This window comes from Grus americana, chromosome 11 (assembly GCF_028858705.1).
Source record: "Grus americana isolate bGruAme1 chromosome 11, bGruAme1.mat, whole genome shotgun sequence".
Lineage (NCBI taxonomy): Eukaryota > Metazoa > Chordata > Aves > Gruiformes > Gruidae > Grus > Grus americana.
This window is the reverse complement of record NC_072862.1, coordinates 9484476-9512013: the sequence shown is the minus strand read 5'-3', so window position 1 is coordinate 9512013 and position 27538 is coordinate 9484476. Positions and strand designations below refer to the sequence as shown.

The window sequence follows — 27538 nt, the reverse complement described above, 5'->3', positions numbered from 1 at the left end:
ACACTGAAAGGAATCTAACATATATTTTCACTCTGTACCCAACTAAAGCACAGGAGAAAAAATTGTGTGGGTAGATCTGTAAGAAATGGAAGCCAAAGCTATCTAAATTAAATATAATAAGGATATTTGGTTCACAGGTCACCTATCACATGCAACACTGCAGGTGCCGTGCTAACTATAGTTAAATAGAAGATTAAGCACGTGCAAACAGCTGCAAACCTACAAATTGTTGCTGTCACATATAAGTATAATTTCATGCTTCTCTTAAAAGTTTTCTTTTTAAAATACTTCTCTTCACAAATATTTGTTCCAATCTCTTTTTTTATTCATCTACCTATAAACAGCTTAACTGTCTATATAAATATTAAACAAGAATTTACCATGCCATAAAATGCAAACACTGTCAGAAAAAACTGTCAAACTCACACAACAGCATAGCATATATTCATTTCTTCTATATTATACAAATCTGTTTAACAGTATATTATACGAAGTTGTTTAACAACTGTTTAAACAGTTGATCACAGTGATTTACAATTTATGACACCACAAATTCATATAAATTTAAATTTCACTGCATAATGTGACTATCTTGAATTTCTAAATCTTCCTTTTATGTTGCAGGCTGCTTTAATTATCACAGTTCAACTTTTCTGAAACTGACAAAAAAAATCTTTAAATGAAAAGAAGTTGTTGAAAACAAATACGAGATTACGGGATATTTGAATCCAACCAAAAAAATCTTCTTGATGAAGACGGGTCTCTGTCAGGGTGCCTGATGTATTATCCAATCTCTTTTTAGCAAAGACTATTTCTACTTTAACTATTAATCAAAGAACAATTAAGTTACACATTTATAAGTACAGAATGCTGAATTATCTTCAAAGGAAGGACTAAAGTTACTGTGATACTTTATACACATACAACTATTATGCTCTGCTACCTAAATTTTAGGTGTTTATCCACTTAATAAACAGTGAAAAATCCACCGCTATGCAATACTATGTATCTTAATTTCCTGCTTTCTGTACAAATGCTTGATGCATACTACTACATAAGCAAGCATCATGCAAATTCAGAACCACCATAAAAAAGCCACTTTTAATTATTTTTTTCCCCACCTGGCATTATTCAGCTGGGGACCTGAAGCGGTACCAGTGCTTTTTTTAAAAAATACATGTAGCATTAATCTTTGCAAACATAACTACAACAGAACGTCTTAACCACTGTGAACAAAGCAGAAGTCAGCAGTCATTCTCTAAGATTTGGCGACCCTCAGCACATCAACTTTCTTTACATTTTCCCTCTAACTATCACTCAGCATTTTTGTATGGTAGAGAAGCCAGGTGGCTAAAGAAGTTGTCCTGTCAGCTTTATCTTTAATCTGCACACTTAGACCTGTAAAATAACAACAAAGGGTGTAAGGCAATATTTGTCAAGGCAATGTAACTAATACACTTACCTTAACAGTATCTTCTCCTTTCTGTACTTCAAGGCTACAACGGGATAACAAATACATATACAAGTAATGAACGACCTGCCTATTGGTAAAAAAAGAATGTTTGACCTATATATTATTAATCATGTTTACTTTGTTTTACTACTACTGTATGAAAAAAGTCTGCACTAATAAGATGTCGCTTCTCTCTACTGCTTTAATGACACCATAGTTTAGTCATTAACACTAAAGTCATCCATCAGTCATGTACCTAGAGAGGGGAGCCAAGGCTAAACCCATTTGGGCCAGTACTGATTTCCTATGAAGTTACTGGGGAACTGCCCTGCACGCCTGTCCATGAGATAACTCAACATAGCCAAAAGGTAATTCGTACAAACCAAAGTTTAATCTGGAAGATGACTAACGAGTAGAACTAATTACTCAAGAAAGTGGATGCTCATCCCACTCTCAGTTTCTTCAAATGAAGACAAGCTTCCCAGCAGATACACAAGTTATTTGCCTCCATCAAGGGAAATGAGTGAAATTTACCTTCCTGACACAGATCAACCTAAATGCTTCAATGATCCTTCCGATCTTTACTACTATGAATCTATACATGACCCTTGTAACACCGCGTACAATTTTAATCTTATTTTAGCACAATAAGAAACACAAATTTGTCCAAAATCAAATTCTTACAAGTTTCCTTCAGTTTTCATGGAAGTGGAAAAGAATCAAGTGAGGGAGAGTTACCTCTTGTCTTCACCTCATTACTGCTCCACTGAGAAAACACATTTCTACCCTCTTCCCTCTTTTAATTTCACAATTGCACCTAAACGATAATGAGTCTTCACATTATTTAGTCTAGCAAGATCTGGCTATGTAAGGAGCAAGATACCCACTCCAACAAAAATGGGTTAAGTCAAGGGACAAAGCTGCACATGTTTTAGCTAAGAACTTAGGATTTAGGAAACAGGAATGTAGGTTTCAGGTGTGTACATCTTTGCTATTACTGGAAATTTTTAGAGACTGTAAGTGTGCATGTATAAATTGTATATCCATGGGTTTATCAGCATGCATTTGGGTTATCCTCTCATAAATCCCTCTCTCTTATCCACAAAAAAACTGATTCAGGTTTCACAGGCTTTTACTAAAAAACCCCATACAAAATACATTTTAGCCTTTATATGTTGTAGAGTTCATTACAGAAGAAGCAACCTTCTGCTGACTTTTTAAAATGTTCCTGTTCACTTACATTTTACTTCAGAGCTTGTTTTGGATATTCTTCCTACATCTGTGACATTGCTGTTGATTCATTCTGGTCAAAGTCATAGGTTTTATTTTTTCAAGTAAACCAGTGGGCTTTCTGAATGAATCATCACCATTTTTTCCCCTCTCCTTTCCCTGCCCCCCCCCCTTTTTTTTTTTAAGGAGGCTAATGATTTTACCAAAAAAAACACATTCTGGAAAGTTCATTACATTTTCAGTCTTCAAGATCACCAGAAGTCATTCTGGTTCTTTGTTATGCTCTCAACTATAGACAGCACCTGCACTCAATATAATGACCAGCTGAACAGGATTCAGCTGAACATCTTTAACTTTTCAAACCTGGAACATTATGCCCCATTTCATTTTTAGGAGACATTTCAAACTTTTTCCACACAGGTCTTCAGTACAACAACGATATTTTTCCTCATTTATTTTTTCATAGCAAAGCCATCCACAGAACTCATCAGCTGAATTGTCATCAGCCATTGTTGAGCTTTACAACAGTCATATTGATTGGTCTCTCCCAAAGGCATATTGTAATCATTTTACCACTGATAGGGTTATAGGCACACACACACTTTGACATTCCCCTTAGATATGATAAATGCAATCCTCATTTTCTCAGATCTTGTACAATTCACTACATATCCATCTATCACCACAGAATGACCCTTTCTATTCCACTGAAGCTGTAAGCCCAAAGATATAAATATCTTCTTAATTCATACATATGCCATACATTCCATAGTCCTATTTTTGATTAGTTCATGGTGGTTCAGCTCATCATTTCCTCGATGAAAATATAAGCTGGTGTAGTCCTTTTGAATCATTTTGTACAACATCACTGAATAAAACATTATTAACAGGCTTTTCCTCCAGTGTAATCTATCACATTCTTAAATACCAGAGGGTATTTCTGACATGTGCCACATATGGATCATTTTTATTGTGGACTGCCACAATCATCCTTTTTGTAAAAAACAAAAGCCAGTTTGTGGTTATTACTAGCTACAGCAAAGATTTGATCTGTTGACCTTTTAACAGCATGGTTTCTACTGATGCCTCACTATCATCCTTAAATGATCATCCGTTCTAACATTTGTCTAGTTTCTAAATACCCCTGCAAACCCACCACCAAAGCAGCCTCTTACTGCCACGATAGAGAAAGCTTAGGTTTTATCCACACATGGATATTTTAAGACACACACAATACAGACATGGTTAAGGTGCTATGTGTTTATGGCAGCAATAGAAACAACATATAATCAGCATAATCTTTTGAATAAAAAGGTCATAAGACAATTCCACAAGTACTATAACTATGAACAAATTACATCCTGTGTCTGTAAACATTACATCCAGTAGCCACAGTACTTCATACAGCTAGTTTTCAGAGACAGTTGATTCAAAGAAAATTAATTCTCTTTAAACAGGAAAAGAAAAAATCCACACCAATATAGCAAGATTACTTTTCTATATTATAATTATACTTGCATTCAGTTTTGCAGTTATTTTTAAATATCAGTCAAGTGCACATCTAATTGGATGCAAGTTGATGTGAATTAGAATAGGTAATTCACAGTAGTAGTTAAAAAATATAAAAACTATAGGGATACACACCTTTTCTTTAAGAAGTCACAATCTTGCTAGCTTACTATTTAATGTGCACATTCTTGTAGCAGTTACCAAAATTTGGGGTACTGAGGAACTACATATTTTTGTATGCATTAGAAAGAACGACGTCTTAATTCAGGAGAAGGCTAGAACAAAGGAGAAAGTTTTATTATTAAAACAAAATTGCGACTATGTGTGAATTACCTCATTACTGTAAGACCAGTAATGATAAAAAAAAAGTATTTCAGGTCTTAACTATTACACCTCGTTTTGATGCTTTATAAAATTCAACCCATAATCACCTTCCCCAAAGATTTAACTTCATCAATTGTTACTACTACTATTTTTATATTTGAGCTGTCATGTAGTTCTAAAATATACAAATTCATTAACAATAAAGATACATATAACTTACCTTCAGTGTTCATACAAGAAAAAAAGGACAGTGAATAATATCAGTTTGTACTTTAAAGACTAAAAATCTTCTAATTGGGGAACAACAAACATTTTTAGAAATATATTAAGTAGCTATAATATATAAAAGCAAGGATCAATGAAACAATTATTTTTCAAATTTTATTCAGATAAGAGTTGAATGTTGTACTATTGTAAATCGAAATATTTGGTTAAATGGAATTTCCATCAAAGCTTAATAACCAAATTCAAGCAAACACAAATTGAAGTGTTATGTACTTTCTGTGGTTCCTATAACGGCTAATTCAATAACCCTAAATGGAGTGTTACTGCTGATTATTCTAAGTGGGATAAGACAATTTGACAGTTACTGTACTTTGCTTTTACTAGAGTAAAATTTCATTTTAAAAAAAAGACATATCACAAAGGGCTAGAAAAACTTCTTCCTATGTTTGACATGGGACAAACCTCTAATCAACATTTACTAAGCATTATGTTTTGTGCTTCTTTTGCTAATACTCTCACAACAACAGGTAAAAATCAGTCATTGCAACAGTAAAGCAGTCAAGTCAGCCACATATGAACTTCAAAGAACAACCTGTACAAACTCAGTGCCCTAATATTGCTCTCATCACAGAACTTTAAAGAGTTCTGTGTTGAGGTTATGGTAAGATTTGGCCTAGTGTACAAAATTCCCAGCTGCACTATTTTGGGACAAATTAACAAAATCTCCATAAAAGTTTGAACATTTTAAGCGGTAAGAAAGTGCTCACAAAACAGAGATGACTGTCACTGCCCTACTGAACTACAAAACTGGTTTTAGCATTGGATCTTAAATATACAACTAAAAGCTTTTCATCTTTCTTTGCAGATATGGTAATTGCAAGCCTTCTTTGGAAGTTAACTTTCCATGCAATCCAAAGCCATCCATCTAGTTCCTGGACTTTTTTTTTTTAATGACAAATCTTTTATTTTTAAAATGTGGTGTCCATTTGCATCTCTGGAAATATTTTTTTATTCTCTATTTTTCTAGCATCTCATTTCATCCTGTTACTGGGGGGGGGCACGCAGGGGGAGGGTAAGCAGGTTGCTGACTATGCTGATAGGCAGAGAGTGGGGAGAAGTACTCCCTCCACATTTCATTCAGATAATAGAAATCTGCAAGCTGCTCAGCGTGACAGATGAGCTACGTGAGCTAAAGCAACTTGTTCCGCTTGTCAGCCTCCAAGCGTCTACAGCAGCAAGATACAATTGCGATGGCACTACGATTGCAGAACTGGGTCAAACATACGGTCACTTTAAAACACAATGTCAACTGTTCTTTCAACTTGAGGAATTTGATTCAGTGACACTAAAAGCTGTTAGATACCATTAGCTTTATATCCAGCTTCAAAATGAAACCGTTACTTTGACAGTATTTGAAGAATCCTCTTGCAAGCCCTACATTGCCATTAAAGTTTGTAAGAATCAAACTGTCAAATTATGTCACTATTACCTATAGGGACTGGGTACTTTAGGACCAGAACACTTTCCTGTGTTACACCAGAGGATCTGTGCCTTTGGAGTAATATTTCCATTATGACCTTTGTGGATTAAATGGATTAAAATCCTCACAGAATTTTAAAGAATAAAGATCATACAGATATACAGGGAGTTTTTAATTGCAGAAATAAAAGATACCTTGACTCATGCCGAGAACTATTACTTTGTTTAAATTATCATCTCATGCAGAAATTATTTTATTTCAGTGGAATAGAAGAATGACTAATTGAATGATAGTAGATTTTTAAAGATAACTGAAAAGTAGTATTTAAGCATCTATTCCAATTATTTCCCAAAATCTTGGGAAGATTCACTTGCATTATATTGTGATGGTGAAATACCCTGTGCAACACTACCAGCATGCACAGTTCAAAGTTTAAATAACTGTGGTATACAGATCATGCTACATGGTAGATCTAGATAACATTTGGAAAAGCAGGTATTGAAATGAAGATATCTCTCATCTTACTCTGACATTCAATCAACAGAATCTTTATTAACTGACATACAAAACTACTTTAACAGAATTACACTATGTATATGTTTCAGCACAGGTAACTTTTGTCCAAAAGCACTAGAAATGTAGAAGGAAACACCAGAAGTGCAAGACATCCAAAAGTAATTTCCTTCTCAATATTTCACCAATTTGTGTTGGCAGTCTGGGGTCAAGCTCAAATCAGGGACTCTGGCCAAGCTCAAATTCTCAGTCCATTAGATTTCGCAGTTGAATTTATAGGTATTTCAATACACCATATTCAAAGCATTTTATAAATTTCAAGTTGTGATGTATATGTTTTTCTGGTTTGTTTACACTACATAATGGCCTTTCTAGTCCAACACAAAAAATTTCAGGAAAAATATTTTCAAGAAAAACTTCTCATGGATCTGTTCAGTTAATAAAATTCATATTTTTGTGCAGTTAAAAACTTACATAATTCTTAAAAATAATTGTTGTTTACTTGCTTTGATTTCTAAATGCCTTTGATCTCATTCATTAATATTCATTAGTCTTCTGATGTTGGACTAATGAGAGTCTTACGCATTTATGAGAAATTATTTAAACAATGTTATCAGAATTTTTTCTGATTTATGTTTTTCATCAACACTGACAATACTTTATTCTTTGTATTCTCCAGCTTTTTCTCCAAACTTCCTGAAGACATAATCTACATACTCCAAAACAAAGTGGAACTCAACAAATGCGTAACTAATTCAGTCAATCATGAGCCCAGAACTCTAAATGGATAATAGCATAAAACATAATATATATGGACAGAATGAATAATGTTCATACTCAGCATCTCATTTACTTCCATGTTTTACATACATTATTTATGTTTATGATGGAACATCTCTGAAGCAAAAAAGAAAGAATATGGCTACAACTTTTCAGCTTCAAAAATTTACAGGCACAAAAGCAGCACTGTTGTTGCCAGAAGACAATACCAGCCACTGATATTTCACATCACAGATGACACACAACATGCACAGCTAGTCACTTGTATTCTTTCCATTTAAGAAAACATTAGTTGTTTTCACACTTAGTTTCCACTGTTTGCAGTACATAGCCACAAGTTGAAAGTAAGAGTGTCCCAGCATATGCTGCACAACATACCTGCGGTACATACACTGTGTAAGGCAAAAGTGCCCAGGGGAACTAATGTAAATTTACAGGCTGAGACAATCCATCAGAACATGCCAACAAACAGTTTCGGTTTAAACATCTACTGCTCATTAAACCTTCTCCTACACTGTTAAGAGTTTTGCTGTTTCCCCATTCAAAATGCTGATTCTCTGCCCATGGCATGGAAGTTGAAAGTAGATGATCTTTGAGGTCCTTTCCAACCCAAACCATTCTATGATTTATACTAGAAGTAACTTGGGCAAAGCAGTCCTACTCTACTACATCTAATGTGTATGCAAAGATAATTAAAATATGCAATAACTTTCAAAGAAATATTACTAGTTCAGAAGTAAGCATCTCTGAAGCCAGCTTCACTAACTCTTACTTCTCCAAGCAACTGCAAAGGTCTTTTGCTGAAATATCACCTTGGTTAAAGAAATGACTTGGCATAAACCTCAGTGATAATCAAGTCAATGCCACACATTCACATTTGCTTCACTGGCATCTGGATTTATCCGCACCAGTTGACTACTGTTTCTATTATAGTTCTTATATTCTGGGCTTTCACCGGTATTTCCCACTTAAAGATCAAATACAATATATTAAAATTTTTTAAAACAAATTATTTTCAGATAAAACTACACCAATTTGAAACCATACATTAGAGCATTCTATCTAGGAATTAACTCTTACATCACAAGAAAAATATCCATTACGAGCTTCCTAATGACAATGCAATAAATGTGGAAAAGCAGGAAAGTAATTAGTCTCTATATGATGTAGTGGGCATGGTAAAGAACATTTGACTACACACCCATATACCAAATTTCCATACACACAGAAAGTCGTTGCTCTAGTCTCAGTATCAAATAATAACAAAAAAGTTCAAAGGACTAAGTTCTGGGACTCCCAGTGTATCTCACAGGATGTTCATTATCTCACAGCACTGGAATCCACCAAACCAAACATTTCAAGAAAGTTGTTTTATGCATATCAAAGTTTAAGAGATCTTTACCGGTACCAATGTTTGATTAACTGTAAAGCTATGCATATTAATATGAATTTGGTTCTACATTACAGTACAATTCTAGAAGAAAAATAAGGAAGTAATTTTAGAAGCTTTAAGTAGTATCCAAAGTATTTATATAAGCCAGATGCTGTGGATAATCATCCATTTCTAATTATGTGCAACATCAGGCCTTACATATCACTCTTATCAAAAGTATTAATAATCTTCTTCTAAAGAACACTATTTTCTCACTCTACCTTTTCTCCCTTTCTAGTCCTCTCTTTCAACCTGAACTAACCTAAGTCTAGATTTAGATACTGATACTCAGTCTTCAATTCTGATACTCAAACTCATTGCTTGGAGATGAGCTATTATAGCATACATCATATTGAGATTTTACCCCAGCTAATCAAGTCTTCTAAAAACAAGTCATACATCAGAATTAATGTGACATGAAAAGTGTTAATGTCACAATACTAAAAGGCAATTTTTTTCCTGATACCTGGGAAAGCAAAAAAGGGATAAAATTTTATTTAATAGAAATTGTTCCAAGTAAATCAAATACGTACAATAGCTTTGTATGCTTAATATTATGAAACATATTCTAATTTGTACTTCAGATATCCTAAACTTCTCAAATTTTTAATTTTTTTTTTCATTTTCTTAAATCATACTGTCAAGGATTAACAGCTACTGTTTCAGTTGCAGCACTAGGAAAGATACACCTCAACAGGTATAAAACACTAAAGCTATTTAATGGACTAGGATTCAAACAGCAAAATTAAGGAAAAACTGACACAGAAAGCTCTCTCATTGAGGACACTAAGGTAAAGAGAAAAGACAGCGCCTGCTACTAACAATAATGAATCAGTGGAGGGAAGCTTACAAATTATCCTAATTAGTAAGAAGCAGGCAAGAAAAATAAGAGCCTCAAAGCAGTAGCAACATCTTGGCAAAGCTCCCACAAGCAAACACGCTACCAGTCTAGGCCTCACCATCCTTCTGTGTCTTTAAAAGCACACGCACCCACTGGTCAGCTGTCTGCCATATGAAATTAGAGTTAAGAGCCTGGCTAAATACCCAATTTACTAAAGCCATTTTTTAAACTAAAAACAAATCTGTGTGACCAATCTGTTGCTGCTAATACCCAAGCTTGGTTATGTCCACATGAACTGAAACAACTGCAGATTAAATATATACTAAATTAATCTTTGGCAAGGAAGATTAGTGCTCTGCTTAGAAAGACATCTATTACTACTGCAAGAGCCTCAGCTTCCTAGATAAGATTTATATTCTTCTACCCATAAAAGAGAGTCAGGACAATTTTCTAACCTTTCATATAACTGCAAAATATGCCCATCCTTTCCATGAAGTGTGCACTAAAACACAGCTTTTTATTAAGTTTGGTTAAGTTTTTGGTTCATTCAATAAGCATGTCCTGCCTCATTCAGATTTAATTTCTTAAAGTCAGAAAAGAAACAATGTCAGAACAGTTTTGACATAAAAATCCGATTTTGTTAAACAGCTCAAGACTTTGCAAGTGAATGTAAAACTTTGAAAAAGGTATTCATGTGTAAGTGGAAAATCATCATTATAGCACAAAAATATTTTTAAAACAATGAGCTATCATTAAAAAAGTCAACAAAAATATTTCTACCATTCTACAGACAGAACTACAATGTAAGGGGACTGATATAACAGCCTTTTTTAGGACAAAAATTAGGCACCTTACAGATGCAGTTTCTTTTGTATTTCATAGAAGCCCACTTCCTTCCAAATTGTCATTGGTTCTGTGACTGAAAACTGCAATTAGTTATGCTTCACTGACACACACATGAATCCTTTAGTGGTTATATTATTCAACCTGAACACTAATCAGCAGGACTTATAAATTCTAAGGGATTGCAGCACCACCCCGATTCTAAAAAGCATTTGTAGCAAGAGAGTTAAATACTGTGTATCTTTTAAATATGTTATTCTAGCTAGGAAAATGTTATTCTGCCACATGAATTAAACAAGCCAATAAACCATAAACCAAATAAGACTACTGTTTAATTTGTGCAAACAGTACTTAATTTTTAAGATCACATAAAATATGAAAAAATAAAATGCATTTCTAATACCATTTTATTTTCAAATGGATCTCAGTTACGAATGAGCTTCACTAGAGAAATAAAAATTACAGGAAAAAAACCCCAAAAAAACCAAAGGAAAACAATTTTCATTAGTTCAAATGAAACTAGCAAGGGTTACCAGCAGTAAAAACCTAACTTCTTTAAATTCCGAAATGAATCTCCTCTCCTGACCTTTATAGAGCTCAAGATGCATACGTACACAGAATAAACAAAATAATTTGAAAGCAAATTCACTGAGTGCGCTTGACCTTTGAAACAGCACAGATAATTTTAATCAGATTTGCACAATGTTACTCTGTCTCAGTTTCTGTGTAGCAACACAAAGATGACAAAACTACTTAAGGAAAAAACCCAACATTTTACCACAATAAAAGCATCTTCAAATAGTTTTTGAAATAGCCAACAGCCCTAAAGAGGCTCAGGCAAGACTCCTGTGAAATTCTACTCCCTCAGTACCCAGCTAGAGCTGCACAATTCAGCTCTAGGAAGAAAAGCCCTTTCTGCCAGTTACGCAAGTTTCTGCCAGTTAAATTGAAGAGCTGACACCTTAAAAAATGTTACACGCATTTTAAAAATTGTTTTTGTAGGAGTGGTCAGTAGTTGCCTCCTTGATCACCTAGCATACAGTAGGCTACTTAAAGCTTCTCAGTTATATTATCTTAGATTTTCAGACATAGTGAGTAAAATAAAAAACCCGAGATTTGCAGCATAAATAATCTGACAAGCAGTACTGACTAGTAAAAATCTCTAGTTACAAAGAAACGAAGTTCTCAGAACTATACACTAATTAGCCTTAGTTCAAACTAGCTGGCAATACCTTCCTTTCTGGAAAGACAGATGTTAGAACAAGAGTTGTAAACTGCTTATCAGCCACCAAAGCTGACTATTGCTTGTAACACTTGGAAAAACAAATAAACCTTATACTTTATGCAAGCTCCACAACAGCTTACTGCAAGTATAGTTGTATCGCTTATGCCTGATGAAATGAGAGAATAAACATGGAGAGCTGAAAGCGCTGTTTAGATTCAGAACATGTAACCTCCATCAGATTAGACCTTCCACACTGACAGTGACAATGGGGTTCTGCACAAGCTGGAAAACATAGCATGAGAGTAAAATACAATTAGCTAAACCAAGACAGTTATAAGACGCTGAAGTTTGGCTTTGGTACTTTTGAGAAAAAAACAACAGTGAGTAGAACAGAGATTCTCATTAATTTAGTATTTACCCAAGACTAAACTCTACTTGAGGGGTGCAATAGGACAATATAGCTTTGTCAAATAATGCACTTTAACAGCACTAGTTCAATTTACTTCTAGCTTAGCTGGTTTTAAAGTTCAACTTCTTAGCATTTCCAGGGAAAGGTCCAGTTTAACAGACCACTTGGATATTAGAACAGCCAGAAAGAAAGTACAAAGCAAATTTGTTAACTGCATGAATTCATAACTACACATGGCTCACAAATGAATTTTATACATTCGCTGTTTCCTTCTAAGGCCACACTACCCTGGTAATATCTACGAGCAGCAAGGTGAGCCAAATGTGTTGCTAAGAATTTGGTTACTTTACCCACACTTGGGTCATTAAGAGGAAATATCATAACAGTTGACATAGCCTCTAAGACAATAAGCAACAGAACACAGTTTATAAATAATTTGAAAACAAACATTGCTGAGAGTTAACACATGTTAAGGTGAGATTATGAACAAGACAGTTTTCCAGAACAGCAATCCACCATTTCTGTGTCACTAATGCATTATGTGAATTTGTTGTAGGCCAGCCAACCTTTTTTGGTAATGGCAACAATCACATTCCTCTTCTGCCAGACTATTTCGATCTTTTTCTCTCTCCTTTGCTCACAGTGGATTTTATCCTAGAGCTTGTCTTTTGCCACAGCTATCTGATAGCCTCATCTATTCCTAATAAGGGCTTTAACTTATTCAGCTTATCAGGAAGATTGAAAGTGAGTTGATCACTGTGTACAGACACACAGTCTGACAAGGCAAAGCAATTTGACCTTGCAAACAGTCATATAGGACCTTGCACTTGGAAATGAACATTAGAGAAACTGAAACTTGAGTAAGGCCCAACTTCCAGACCCCAAAAGTGATTTAAAATGAGCTGAAAAAATTGTAAGTATTGAAGTAACTTAGGACTATGCTATTGCATTACAATTTATTAACATGAAATAGAAGTTACCACCCCGCTGTAAGGTAAATTCCAGTTTTGTTTTGTCTGGCATAGGAGAAGGAAGCCTACATGTACCACTGATTACTACAGTTTCCACTTAGGAAAGCTCCAATCTATGGAATGCTCAGAGTCTAGCAGAAAAAAGTATAGTTCAATCACTGACATCATTAAAGGAAAAAGAATGTTTCTATAAAAAGATATAAAGAGATGCAATGCTCTGTTGAACTGCACTTTCAGGAAAAGATTGTTCAGTCAAAACCTGCTCTTTTTTTATTCAAGACTTTTTTTTTCAAACAAATTTAGAAAAAATTAGACTGAAGAAACCCCAGCCTTGATCTGATTATTAAAGTTGCTTTTCTTTTTTTCAACTACAGCTTTCAAGATTTTTTCTAACATCCTTACAAATCAAAACGGACAATTACCTGTTTCATTGTTTTCAATAGGAAATAACAGTAATAGCAACATCTGTTAAGCAGCAACACCCATCTTAACTGCGGAAGGGGGAGAGGGTGGAAGAGACTTCACTGTATGCATTCACTCTAATTTAAGTTTATAATAAGTTCCAAACTGAAAGGCAAGTTTGAAAGTAAGTTTTTCCTAGGAACATCAAATATTTAGTCACATATATTTCAAGCAATAGGTTTTAAGGTGGTGTTTATTTTGAATATTTTTTAAAACTTTTAATTCAATATATATACTGTATGGCTGCTAAAGGTATATAGGGAAAATTATTCAGAAAGCATATCCAAGAAAAACATCTGTTGAACAGTGTAATCCAATGATTTGACTCTATTTGACTATTTAAATTTACAATGCAGAACTTGCATTACCTGTCTGTAATACACACTAATATTTTTTATGCCAATACATAATTTAATATATATTTTAATGCCAATACTTCTATATACAGTAATGCAACTCAGCTGCTGATCCATTACCACATGGCCACATCCCAGTCTCATGCTAATGTTGAATATATATCCAGTTTAGATGCAGTGCCTGTATGGCTGGGAGTCTGTAAATAGTATCTGCAAAGAAAGGACAGCATTCAGCTTATCTCTAAAATTGACTGTAAGCATCCCACTGTCATTAAGAGCTAAGAAGCAGCAGCCACCTTCCAACAGATAAATCCAATAATAAACGAATGATTATCTAGCCCACTGTGTTGGGTTTGCACAGCAAGGTTTTGGTAGCAGGGGGGGCTACAGGGGTGGCTTCTGTGAGAAGCTGCTAGAAGCTCCCCCTGTGTCTGAGAGAGCCAATGCCAGCCGGCTCCAAGACAGACCCGCCACTGGCCAAGGCCAAGCCAATCAGCACCTCTGTGATAACATATTTAAGAAGAAGAAAAACACCCAACCAGTTAGAGAGAGCTTTTGCAGCCGGAGAGAGGAGTGAGAAGATGTAAGAAACTCTGCAGACACCAAGGTCAGTGCAGAAGGAGGGGCAGGAGGTGCTCCAGGCACCAGAGCAGAGATCCCCCTGCAGCCCCGTGGTGAAGGCCATGGTGAAGCAGGCTGTCCCCCTGCAGCCCATGGAGGAAGGATGAGGGGGTGTAGAGATTCCACCTGCAGCCCACAGAGGACCCCACGCTGGAGCAGGTGGAGGCACCTGAAGGAGGCTGTGGCCTGTGGGAAGCCCACGCTGGAGCAAGCTCCTGGCAGGACCTGTGGACCCATGGAGAGAGGAACCCACACCAGAGCAGGTTTGCTGGCAGGACTTGTGACCCCATGGGGGACCCACGCTGGAGCAGTTTGCTCCTGAAGGTCTGCACACCATGGGAGAGACTCACATTGGAGAAAGTCATGAAAGACTGTGTCCTGTGAGAGGGACTCCATGTTGGAGCAGGGGAAGAGTGTGAGAAGTCCTTCCCCTGAGGAGGAAGGAGCAGCAGAAACAATGTGTGATCAACTGACCATAACCCCCATTCCCCATCCCCCTGTGCTGCTGAGGGTAGTGTAGTACAAAATTATTTGTCAATTAACAGCTTTATAATAGGTGGTTTCTTACAACATTAGAAAATATTATTGGTATTAACATCATACAGTCTCAACACACAAAACTGAGAACTAGTTAAGATAATAAACAGAAAACATTCAAGGAATAATGTAGGGTGATTTTATCTTTTCTAATGCTGCCTTCATACTCCTATTTTCAATGTACAGATAAAGAATGCTCACATACATCCAAAGTGTACCTCAAAAACTAACATTACACTAGAAAAATACAGGGGAAAAAAGAGCTGCCAAACACAGAATAAAACTTCTTTCTACTTGGATATTTTCTTTCCAATTTTTAAAGCACTTGTATACATCTTTAGGCACACAAATGCTTTAAAAATACTTGTTTTCCTAAGAAAGCCCTTTTCATTTGACTACTTCCATAAAAATATCTATACTAAAATGCACTACTTCATCTAACATTAGAGTATCTCAAATTGTACCTTGAGTTCAAAATAAAAAACACAGTAAGATTGTTTGCACTGTGTTGCATGAACATCCAACCACCACTAAATCTTTTCTGGTTTAAATCCTGTACATAGCACCCACTTAGATAACAACTGCAAAGACTAATCCTGATTTTTGTTACAGACTGGTAACTACTTAGCATCCCACACTGAACAGTTTAATTGCTACAGTCCAACTGCCAAGAATACCCTTCCTCTTCCAATTCAGTAGGACAACTTATGATAATAAATTATTATAAATCTATTTATGTAAATATTTAATAATACTTATAAATAATAATAGTCAGAGTTTTTAATAGACAAATGGCTACACTTACACAAGTCTAACAATAACTGAACCAAAAATATTAGTTGATAATCTGCATGCAGCAACATGCAAACGGGCACAATAGTTTGACAACCAACATTTCACAAAACAGTAACATCGTTGTAGTTTCATGATAATTTAAGTACAGTTTCCCTGAAAGCTTGCATAGCAATGGAGGCTGAAGTCCAGGGTCATAAAATTTTCTGTTGAAATATTGTGTAGACTATTAGCTCTTCATTCGAGATGTGCTTGTCTGTATTTTGTTTTTTCCATAAATACATGAACCTAATCATATTTTTAACAAGACTACACATTTTCCTCAGCAAAACATCTGCCTAATCAAAAATATGGTTGAAGAGATTTATAAACCTTAGATTTAGGCAAGCTCCCTTCTGTCCTTCACCCATCTTCTAAAACTGAATGTTTTAAAGCCAAATTTGACCTGAAAACTTCTCCAAAATTAATAAAATTCTGCTATTCTAAAATAGTATTCATCACAACCATATAGTTCTTAAATATTTAATAACACAACATGCACTAAAAAGAGACTGAAAGCCTAAAATCATTAGGAAATGTCCCAGCACAAGAAATAAAAAGGAGACATACATTCCTCTGCAAGTGTAATTTCAAAGTCCTTTCACATAGGGATCTAAAGACTGTCAGCTTGGTTGCTCTGCTACTGTATATTAAATAAGCATGTAATGAAGCTACTGGTTTTGATTCATTGAGATGCCAAAGATCATGGGTAAAGTATATAAAAGTAATGATTTTTTTTTTTAAGTGGAATATCAAGAAGGTGGTAAGAATCAGGTACAGCATCAAAAAACCAAAATACTGACAATAGAAAAAAATATCCAGCACCACTTCATTTTAGTGACCATTTCAAAAAATAGTAACACCAGTGCCATTTAAAAGTTATTTCCAAACCCAAAAAGACTATGAAATACTTCCTATCAATTCAGGGAATCATTATACTGTTTTCATTAATAGAACACTGATTCCCAGTCTTAATACAAGCTAAATGCAATTTTTAGCCTTGTATGTTACCTACTGCTTTCTAACATGCCTTTATCTCTAAGTTCTCAGTTAAGATTTGTACACAAATCCAGCAAAACAGTTTAGAAGGTACTTAATTTTCAGTATTTGCATAATACCATTGAAAAGGACAAATAATATGCATACTTAGAGCCAAATGTCAGCACTATGCCAATTTAGAGCCTTATTCTTCAACATTTCAGAAACTATTTTGAAAACAAATTAAAATGACATATGTAAACTATTCCAACAAGTCAGTGTGCAATGACTTCTAAACAACAGAATACCTTCTGAGGCCAATACCTACTAGACACATCAGATTTTTAGCAACTTAAGACCTTGCTAAATCTGTGCAAATGCTAATCCTAAAGTAACGTTAATGTTCAGTATTAATATTAATGGTTTTGATTATTCATGCACTAAAGCCACAGCAGTATTTTGATAAAGTAACAGGCAGCACTGTAGTGCCAACACCAAAAGTCTGTACTTTGGAGTATCTAGAAAAGTGAAGCTGATAAATGTAGTTGCTGAGCTGGTGATGCAAATGTGATGAGCTATACTGGGAATATTCAGTATTGCAGTGAAAATGGATGAGAGGAAAAGCACACATTCTGATTAAAATCAAAAGCTTTATTTACATCTCATAATTAGAACATTTTCTTTGGTGTTGCCCACAAGGTTAAAAATAGTTCTTTTACCAAGGCCTATATATAATTTTTCTAGTTTACTACTAGAATAACGACACCTTTTCAAAAAAGACTAGGCCTTTAGAAGCACTACATAATTTTGAAAATTTCTACTGTAATTTAAAATGTTTGAGAATGAAGGTTTGTTCTTGAAGAATCAGATTTGGCATTACCCAAACATCTCTACCGTCCAAGAATACTCTTGTTTTTCATGGCACAAAGGAGTATAACCCCTTATCCCCAAAGGAAATACAGTATACAGCATACCTGTTTTTTAATATAGGAAAACCAGTTATTAGCTAGCAATGACCTAGCCTGAATTCATTAATCCTCACCTTGCTAGGCACGATCTGCCCAAAGTCTACATTTTGCCCATCTATTCACTGTTGACCATTAAAATACGTCTGATCTTTCCAAGTTCCTTCTAAGAAGGAACAGAAAGCAAAAATTACCATGACAATCTATTTGATTTTCAGCACATCCCAATGCTTGACTTTGCTATGGAGTTGCATGTTGATAATTATTTTAAGGTGTTGTCTTTTTTATTTTTTTCATGTGACAGCACTGTGTTTTTCTGTGCAGTTTTTCTAAAACAGAAGGGATCTGCAGCTCTTCTGGAAAAGACAATACTACAAACACACTACTGTTCAAAAGCTTTCACTTACATGAAGACAAATCGGTATTCTGAATCTTTACAACACACTCACCTATCTGTGCTGCGTACGTATAAAGCAAGAATAAACTGTAATCTAGGGATTCCTGCCAGAAGAGTGGCACCAGGGCCAATAATCATACACCACTATTTATACAGCTACTCATACTCCCAAGCTCTTCCTTTTTTTCACAGAAGTCAGTGCTCTAATTTACTGTTACCTCAAGTATTTTCAAATATACATTCTGTACTCCTTAGTCTTCATCACAAATATTTGCAAGAAAAACATTTCATTTGAAATATACATCAGAACACTATCTTGCTTGTCTTCTGCTCCAAGGAAGCTGAAACCTGGTAACTTAAACAGAACAACTGGCAGAAGCAACCTGGAGTAATCTTGTAAGATCTGGAAAAGTAAATAAGAGTGGAACCATCCAGTATCAGCAGCTGACTAACAAGGCTAAAGAGTCAACAAAGGAAAATTAAGTTCAAAAATAGTGTTAGCTATTTTGTCTATTCATTATGAAAACCTGCCTTTTTTTTTTTTAAGCTCTCCATGGTCTGTGACACCACTCTATATATGAAGAAAGAAGATATTTCTTTTTCCTCCCATCTAATTATTGCAGTAAAAAGGAGTCTGGTCAACAAAGCATTTCCTTAGAAATGTCAGTAACATACTGTCCACAAATATAATAATCTGATTAATGCAAGATGTGGTCCCAGAATGCTAGTTTTCCTATATTTGAATAATTGCAATACTGATGAAACTCCTCTTCAATACCACCTCAAGCTAAAGTTTAACCAGACTAAGAATCAGGGATGATTCCTTAATGTTCCATTTGCCGATCAAAGCAAATTCTATGGCTAAGTACAGATAATAATTCTATTAAAATGTAGCTAATGAACCATCTGATTACTGTCCCAATCCTTGAAATTCAGCACAAGGATATCCACTTCTGGTGGAGTATCACAATAATAGCAAAAGATCAACATAAGTAAAACTGAATATCCATGAAAATATTCATGAAGTTTGCAATGTTCATATCCTATATTTCACTTGAAGACAGAGGAAACAAGTAAAACAGAAAATAGACATTCAATACACCATGCTGTCTAGCTATGTGATTTCTTAAGTTAATGATTACAGTTTTCAGGGGTGAGGTGGTATTTTTCAAAATTAAAGAGTGCAATGCACTCAAAACTAGTCTTTTCTTCCACCCTGTTACCAGAACCTTCTGCAGGAACCTATCTATATACCTACTCCTCTCTGAAGGTAACCTCAGCCCTCCCGCTCAGATATGCCTCCCTGAAGGATTACATTCATTTGAACCGCCATTTAAGGTCCTTTTATAGTACAGGATTCCTTCTCACAACCTAAGCACTTGTAGAGCAGTGTTCTTAACAACAACACTCCAATCTCTTTCTTGTAGGCAAACAATTAACATATCTACTGTTTTGAAAATTAAGGGGTGGGGGAAAAATTAGTCTTAATTAAAGACTTCTGCAGAAGCTCTTTCAGCTGAGTCACTGACTTTTGAGAGACCACACCTACTCACCAATATGAATGCATCAACATAGAAAGTGATGAGTTAATTATAAACAGGACTAGATCCATCTTACATATACAACCAAAAAAGCATGGGAATCAAGTTCAACTAACACAAGTTTCATTTTTAATATTAAAGCTTTCTAAATGCTGAACATTATGAAGCTGGTTCTCATACAACCCAATTTTATCTTTGCTTTGTGTGCATGCTGTTATATAAACAGGTAACTACTTCACTAGAAAAAAAAAAAACTTACAAACACTCAGAAGTGGAAAGACTTTAAATTCTGATATTAAGTATTTACAATGGATATTCAGAATTACCTTGTAGCTTTAAGGACAATTGTATTTCCCTCATGTAGGCTCAACCACCCAAAGGAACCCAGTAGGCATTTTATCACCAAATAAACCAAACCCAGATTTGGCTAGGCCTTTCTTTTTTTAAAAAAAAAAGATCTCATTAGATACACATTTTAACATTGCACTGAAAAAACATGAGTTATAAACTACAAGGATGCACAAAGAACACATTGTGCCAAACATCTCTGAATTTTATTTGACGAATTACTGGTGTAGTAGAGAAAGACAAGAAGAATAAACATAATTTATTAAGACCTCCTTTAAAGCGTCCATCTTCCCCTGGAATTTATGGAAATAACAAAGCAACAAAAATGTGTAGCCCTGTAAGAATAATTTAAATATAACTGCAAAGAATCTATAGTAAGGCAAACAAGATATTTAAGCTATTAAAAAAATTGATAAAATATGGATAATACAGGTCAACCTAAGTTTCACTTAAAAACAATTAATCTTAATGTACCAAATAAAACATTGCCTATATAGTACCAAATTATTTGGAAATAATCAATTTGCATTTCAGAATCATTCTAGTATGAGAATTTGAGCTGTATTAGTCAACAACAGTTTTCTTGTAGACTTAATAGATCAACATTTGGGTCTCTGTGTAGTAAACATTACCAATTTGCCTGAAGCTGTTTATATACACACTAATGACATTGTATATACAAACAAAGTTGAAAAGTAGCAATATTTTTAACTTTTACAGAAACAGACAAAATTATAAATACATACAATTATGCAAATAAACGTAATTGACATAAATGAAGCTGCAGACACTGAAGAAGAAAGAATGACTTTGACATGTATAAAACTGAACAACTCTACTGCAAGTTCACAAAAGGATTTGTGTGACATGACAAAATGAATGAGAGGATTACACATTGTAACTATAAAAAGGCAAATCCTATAAAGTATGTACACAGTTGTACTATGCAAGACAAGTGGATAATCCTGTGCTCAACATCAAGTTATATGAGTTGACCCAAGCCATTGTTCCCAATATCACCTCTATATCCTCCAATTTTCTCAACATGTAAAAATATTAATTTGGTCACTAGTAAAGTCAATGGAAACTGTGAACTACAACTCAAACGCTGTCGAACTAAAATATTTGACTACTAGTACAGCCGTAGTTTAACACACTCTCCTCATTGCATTTGGAGACTGAGACACAAACCATAACAAATGTAACAAAATTATAAGAAGCTGAACACAAACATCTGAGAAATGGACTGAACTAACACACAACCCTATTTAATAAGCAAGTAAATGAAAACAGGTAGGCTCCACAGTTTTCGCATATTACTGCCTTAATTCTTCTAAGTTTTCTCAAGACTATAATACCAATTAAATAAACAGCATGTTTTGAAGAGATTTAATTAGAACTTGCATCAGAAGTGCTATACTTGGAAACGTAACAGCTCATTGAATGAAACTAGCAACACTTCTGCCCAAATATTATACAAGGGAAAAAAATAAACAAGTTGAAAGACAACTACAGTTTCACAGTAAGCTGCAGAATTGACAAGTGAACTAAATTCAGCTTTTAACAGCACTCTATGCCTAACACTCACAGGAAAAAAAAAAGCAGTGTGTATGTAGAATTTCTTTTCAGCACACAGAATGTAACTTTTAAAGATAGGAATGGTACTCTGCTGTCATTCAAAGATTTAAAACTACTCAGAATATCTAAAAATGCATTTGAAGGGAAATATGAAAGCAGGTTATAAAATCAGGGGGCCTACTATTTATTGGAGATAAGAGACATCTTGCCCTGAGGAAAAAGGCAAAGTATTTAATGTCTTTGTTCCATTAGACATTTCACTGATTCAATTTAAAATTAAGTAGCGAAGATCTTAGCACATGCTCTGGAATGTCTTATTTGAATCACCAACATCCAACATTTGAAAATTAATTACTCAGAAAACCACTTACAGATGATATATTGTATGCAATTATTCTTTGAACTGAACTTTGTATTTTCCTCTTTTTAAGAATGTTATCATTTAAGGTTTTTAATTACATTAAACCCCACAAAAATAATGTAAGTCTAAGCTGTTTTTTGTCTCAAAAGCAACTTTCACCTGAACATCCCTGAGCTCTTTTTTCAGTTCTAGCCTAGAACCAAGAACAAGATGACTTTATCTAGATTTTATTTCCTAAATGACTTATTAAGAATCTGCAAAATTAATCTGTTCCTTGGACACATGCTATACTTAGAAAAACACAACTACCTTTGCTACATGTATCATGTTGTCACCCAGTCTACCCAGGTCCAGCTAAAATCCTTTATGAGCTTTTATAAGAGCACCAGATCGATCACTTGGACAAAGCACATAAAGCACCTAAAATGATTTTAAGCGTTACCACCTCATACATAAATTTAAATTCAAGTGATTGGCCCGAGTCTCTGTGATCCTAACATAGGTAGGTTGTTGCAAGGACTGCTTTGGTTTTGCTGGGACATAAAGATTAAGTAACTTGCTTTAACGCACTGCATTTATGCCCAGAAAGCGGGTTCCCCGCCTCTCCCGCCGATCACCGAAACACAAGGCAGGCGTGTGCGGAGCGGGTGGGAAGAGCCCCCCCAGCTCACCGCCGAAAGCAAGCGCCGAGCGAGGGTAGACGGCCAGGCAGTCCTAGCAAATAAAACACTGAAACCCGTGCGAAACGCTCCCATGACGGTTCTGCAATACCCAGCCGGGAGGGAAGGGGAAAGAAAGGGCCGATGAGTCAGTTTCAGCCCCGCACACAGCGGCGGGCTCAGCTGCCCGAGCGCAGCGGGCGCCGAGAGAACAGAAAGCAGCACCGGCAGCAGCCGCCTCAGGGAGCGCGCGGCAGCCTCGGGCACCGCGGCCGGCCAGCCGGCCCTGAAGTAAGGCGGGGGGGACAGCACTTCCCCTTGCCCTCCTTGGCGGCCACCACCTCCTCCCCGCTGGAAAGCTCAGCAGCACGGAGATGGAGAGGGAGTGGAAAAGGAACACAAAATGGAGACTTACACTCCCTCTCCTAACACGCACGCGTGACGCCGGCGAAAGGGATGTACCGCAGCGCGCCGACACCGACCTGTAGCAGCCTAGGGGCGGGCAGCGAGGCGGGACCGCCGCTTAAGTAATGGCCGCCGGGGCGCGCGGCCTAGGTGCACGCGCGTTCTGCGCGTGCGGGGTAGTGAAGGTGACTAGCTCAGGGCGCGCGGCCGGGTGTTCTTCCCGCTTCGCTGCCGTCGTGAGGAGAGCGGCTGTCCACCCCTCAGCTGATCCTGGGCTGCGGCCATCAGGAGGCAAGTTGCAGCTGGGGAGTTGAGGGGCACACCTGGGGCTCTGCTGTGCCCAGGTTCAGCTGTGTCTGAAGCGTGTTAGTAGGGTCAAGTCTCACAAGTCGTGTGGGTGCCCCCTTGACTCGGCAATACAAGTCGGTCACAGTGTTACAAGTAGGGAAGGTAGTGTCACGATGTGTCTTGCACTTACGCTGTTTGCCCAGGTACCTGCTTTTGGCTCACACTGGAGTCAGAGTTGCAACAGTGCCATGAATTTTCCTCTCCTCTCATGTGGCTTTGAGCTTTAGTTTCTGTGTTATGATAGGGAGACTTTATTCCTCAGTGTGGGCGGTGGGAATATCCCTGCCGAGTTCCCTGGCCCAGCCATGGGTACTGGCACAACTCAGCTCAGTACTGGAGTCATGCAAAGCCCTCTGCAGCAGCAGGCACTGCTATATGCTTCTGCCATTCCGTATTTCTCCCTCCACCCTTTTCCTAAAGGGGAAAAAGCAGGGTTAGTAGCTTGCTTTAGTTCAGTTTGTCTGAGCTTTTTTAGTGAAGACAAGGTCTTAGGGTAGAAAGCCAGGTTTCTAGTGGACCTTTGGTTTGTAAGAGAGTTCTTTTTCAGAATGGTATCTAAGAAAGCTCTCTTATGTAGCTACTTGTATGTAGCTACTTTTATGTATATCCACTGTAGAGGAATGAAGTTGCTGAACATTACTGTTATTCCAGTGCTTCAGGCAATCAGATATGTTGGGCTCAAGCTCAAACCTTGAACTTTATTTCATATTCTAAAGGAAATGAGTATAACAAATGGAAGACAGGTTTGATGTATTTGCTGGAGAATTAATGCAAGGCACTCTTCTTATTGCTGTATTAATGAACACTGCCACAAATAATGACCAATACTGCAAGTATGATAGTTTATCCTGTACACTCATATTGAAGACATTGTTGTCACCAACCCATGAATGTGGTATCAAGTGTCATTATTTCTTAATGCCATCAGAGAGTCAAGATTTGCCTTTTGATGCCACTACCGTGGATAACGCCTCAGTATCTGTACTTCCATACAGCAAAGTCCCCTGCCTAATCCCAAAAATCACTCCATGCTGAAGTGACAGCATTAATTCCCCCTGCTGTTACACATTTTGCCAGCCCTTTGTGACAGTGCACAGTGACAGCTCCCTTGTGTCAGTTATCTGCAAAGCTACCCCAGATATGTCCCTTTTACAGTGCATACACCTGTCTTCTAGGATTATGCAATTGATTATCCAGTACTGGCTGCTCTTCCTTTATCCACTTGATCCTGAGAAACATACTAAGCACTCATTTTGTTTACAAAACCAAATACAGTGTGTACAATTCCCATATCTAGTACAAGTGAAGTATTTTGCCATCACAGGGTCACTTTTGTATCTTTCTTAATGATTATCTTCTGCAATTACACCCTGGGTGGCACATAGACCTTTACTCAAGTGACCAGGTCATTGCAAATGCTAATTTCTGTGTAGTAAATTTTGACTCTCTAAAGATTCCTTTGTACTTTTGTGAAGTCCTAGCATCAAGTCTTAGTGTTTCCCTTCATGACACGCTTTATGGCCGTTAACTGTTAAGGAGACTATATCACCAGTAAAAGCAAAGACCACCAGACTTAACTTCTATATAGACAGTTTCACTGCCATTTGCAGATGGAACTCCATTCAAATCAATGGGTACTGTGTGAGATGATGTACTCATCACACCCTGATGAAAATATGCTCATTTATCCTTTTATCTGTGTTGTCCCTTCTTTTCTACTCAGTATTTTAAAATAGTATTCAAAAACATTCCCTATTTTGAGGTCTGCAAACAGACAAAGATAAAAAATTAAGACTGTTTTGTCGTCCCAGGCACACGCTTGTGATATTGTGAAAACAAACACTATACTGAAGTATATGCTGAAAAGAATTGAGACTTCAGTAAAGCAGCACATCAGAAAAATCTGCTTAAATATGTCAGAAAGTTTTAAAACCAACAAAAGAAAAAAACCCTTGAATGTTACTGAAATGTTGTTGAAAACAAACTGCAAATCCTAATCTCTTTGAATAGCTCTAGTCATAATTCTCCATTTCTAACGTTGCAACCTCTGTCTGTAACCAGAGATTATGTGTTACATAAATACTTGCAACTGCTAAAATATGTAAAAAACACATGAAGAGGTGGGTTAGTGCTACCGCAGAAGCCTTTGCTTACCGAAAAACAGATTTAATATTCTGTTATTAGCAGAGAAAAACAAATGCAATACATAAGCAAAAGCAAAGTGTGTTTCTAGATAATCTGCTTCCAACATTCAACTGAGCATGAAATCTCCTCTTGAAGAAAAGCTGGGTAGAGATCCCAGGAAAACATTCTTTTAGCTCACTACTGCTTATTTGTTCGATGGGACAGTTCACTTTGTTCCTTTATACTGAGCTGCTTTATACTTACACAGAAACAAATTTTTTTCTCCCTCTAATCCTTAGCAGGAGCATGAGCCCTTAAATCTTGTCTTTGCCAATCTTGCAGTTTCACTCAGTCCTTATAAAAGCTGTTTTACCTGCAAAGTGATACATGAGAGTCTGTCTGGCTCTGTGATGCATGGGAACTGTAGTTTGTTTTTCAATGAACTCTGTGGTTTCCACTATGAAACTTTTATTATTTTAAATTAGAAATTCTGGAGCTGTGATGTTACATAGCATGTATTTTCAAACAAACTTTCTTCTGCCTTTTGCCTTAATATTGGTTGTGTATCCAAGAAGTAGGAACACAGTAGTTCTGAAGAAATAGCAATGGTATTAGTAAATCCACATCTTGCAGTTTTGTCATCCTTCATATAACAAGGTTATTCTTCTTATGGTCTGTTTCTGCTGAGTCCTGAGATTTAAAAAGTGTGTCTATTTCTTCTTTCCATGTGAAATGACATTATTCGCAATCCTCAAACATCTGTGAGAAGAGACTTTAGCGTATAGCCATTAGAAAAGCAACCAAAGCATCACAGGACTTTTGTAAGAAGTTTTCATTATTTTCTTTTTTTAGTATTCAATCCTAAAGCTGTCTCTTGTTGGTTTTATTTAGATGGAATCCAGAGAATATGCTGTGCTGGATTACCACTATTTTAAGGAGGCTGGGACTTAGGCATTTATAGTTTCACTTTCATGGCTACTTCTTTATTACTGTGATGCAGGTTTACTTTCACTATTTTCCTCAAGCCACAATGTAGTATCCACTGATCAACTCAACAAGTACTTCTTTAAGACCAATTGGCTGTTTCTTCTAACTCACTATTAGTCATTTCTCTTTTCCTCAAAACCGGGAACAGTATTCATGTTTTTGGCAGAGTAACAATGATACTGCATCTAACCAAAACAGCCCCTTCTGTGAAGCCAGTCATTAATTCCTCTCTGGTAGCTTGTCATCACCAGATGTCTGCTGAGTTTAGACCCTGTGCATTTCCCGTGACTGCACCCACAAGGCATCCACAAATGATTCTGTATTTTCAATAAGAGCACCACATCCTTTTATGAACTTTCCTCTTCACTACCTCAGCAGCTGCAGCTGCTGACCACAGAACTGCAGCCTCTCTTTACGTTACGTGTTGTACCTCTCTCTTGACTGAAAGAGTCAATAAACAGTGTAAGAGTATAATGTTACTTTTACTTTAGGGATAGAGTTTCATCACTTAAGATTTCGAGAAGTGGGTTTTGCACAGAAAGTAATGAGAAGTATTCTACATCCAACACAGGAAAACATTTCCAGTTTTATATCAACAAGTAGAGTACAAAATGTGTCTGTTTCTCCTAAGAAGCACTGGCAATGAAGTCTAACCCTGCCAATAATAAAACATATCTGAAGGAGGACTCACAGTTATATCTAAGCATGAGGAGAAGCGTAGGCACATTCCCCTCCAGAAATCTGCACTCACTGAACATGATCACCAGCAGTAGATGCAATTAGCTATGTCCAATTTACATTTTGA

The 27538-nt window shown here is 36.4% G+C and overlaps 1 protein-coding gene across 5 annotated transcripts in view; it reads right to left on the bottom strand.

Moving 5' to 3' along the window:
• Window positions 1-27538, bottom strand: part of FHIT (fragile histidine triad diadenosine triphosphatase) — a 674280-nt gene that overhangs the window by 587706 nt on the left and 59036 nt on the right. Inside the window, exon 1 of one of the 5 annotated variants that reach the window (XM_054838550.1) lies at window positions 23285-23358. The exons of 1 other annotated variant lie outside the window; for it this stretch is intronic. The gene's annotated coding sequence lies outside the window, so the exon portion shown is untranslated. Of the gene's footprint in view, window positions 1-1462; window positions 1497-23284; window positions 23359-27538 lie in introns of those variants that run through there. 3 more of the 5 variants (XM_054838556.1, XM_054838553.1, XM_054838554.1) reach the window with 3 other exon arrangements.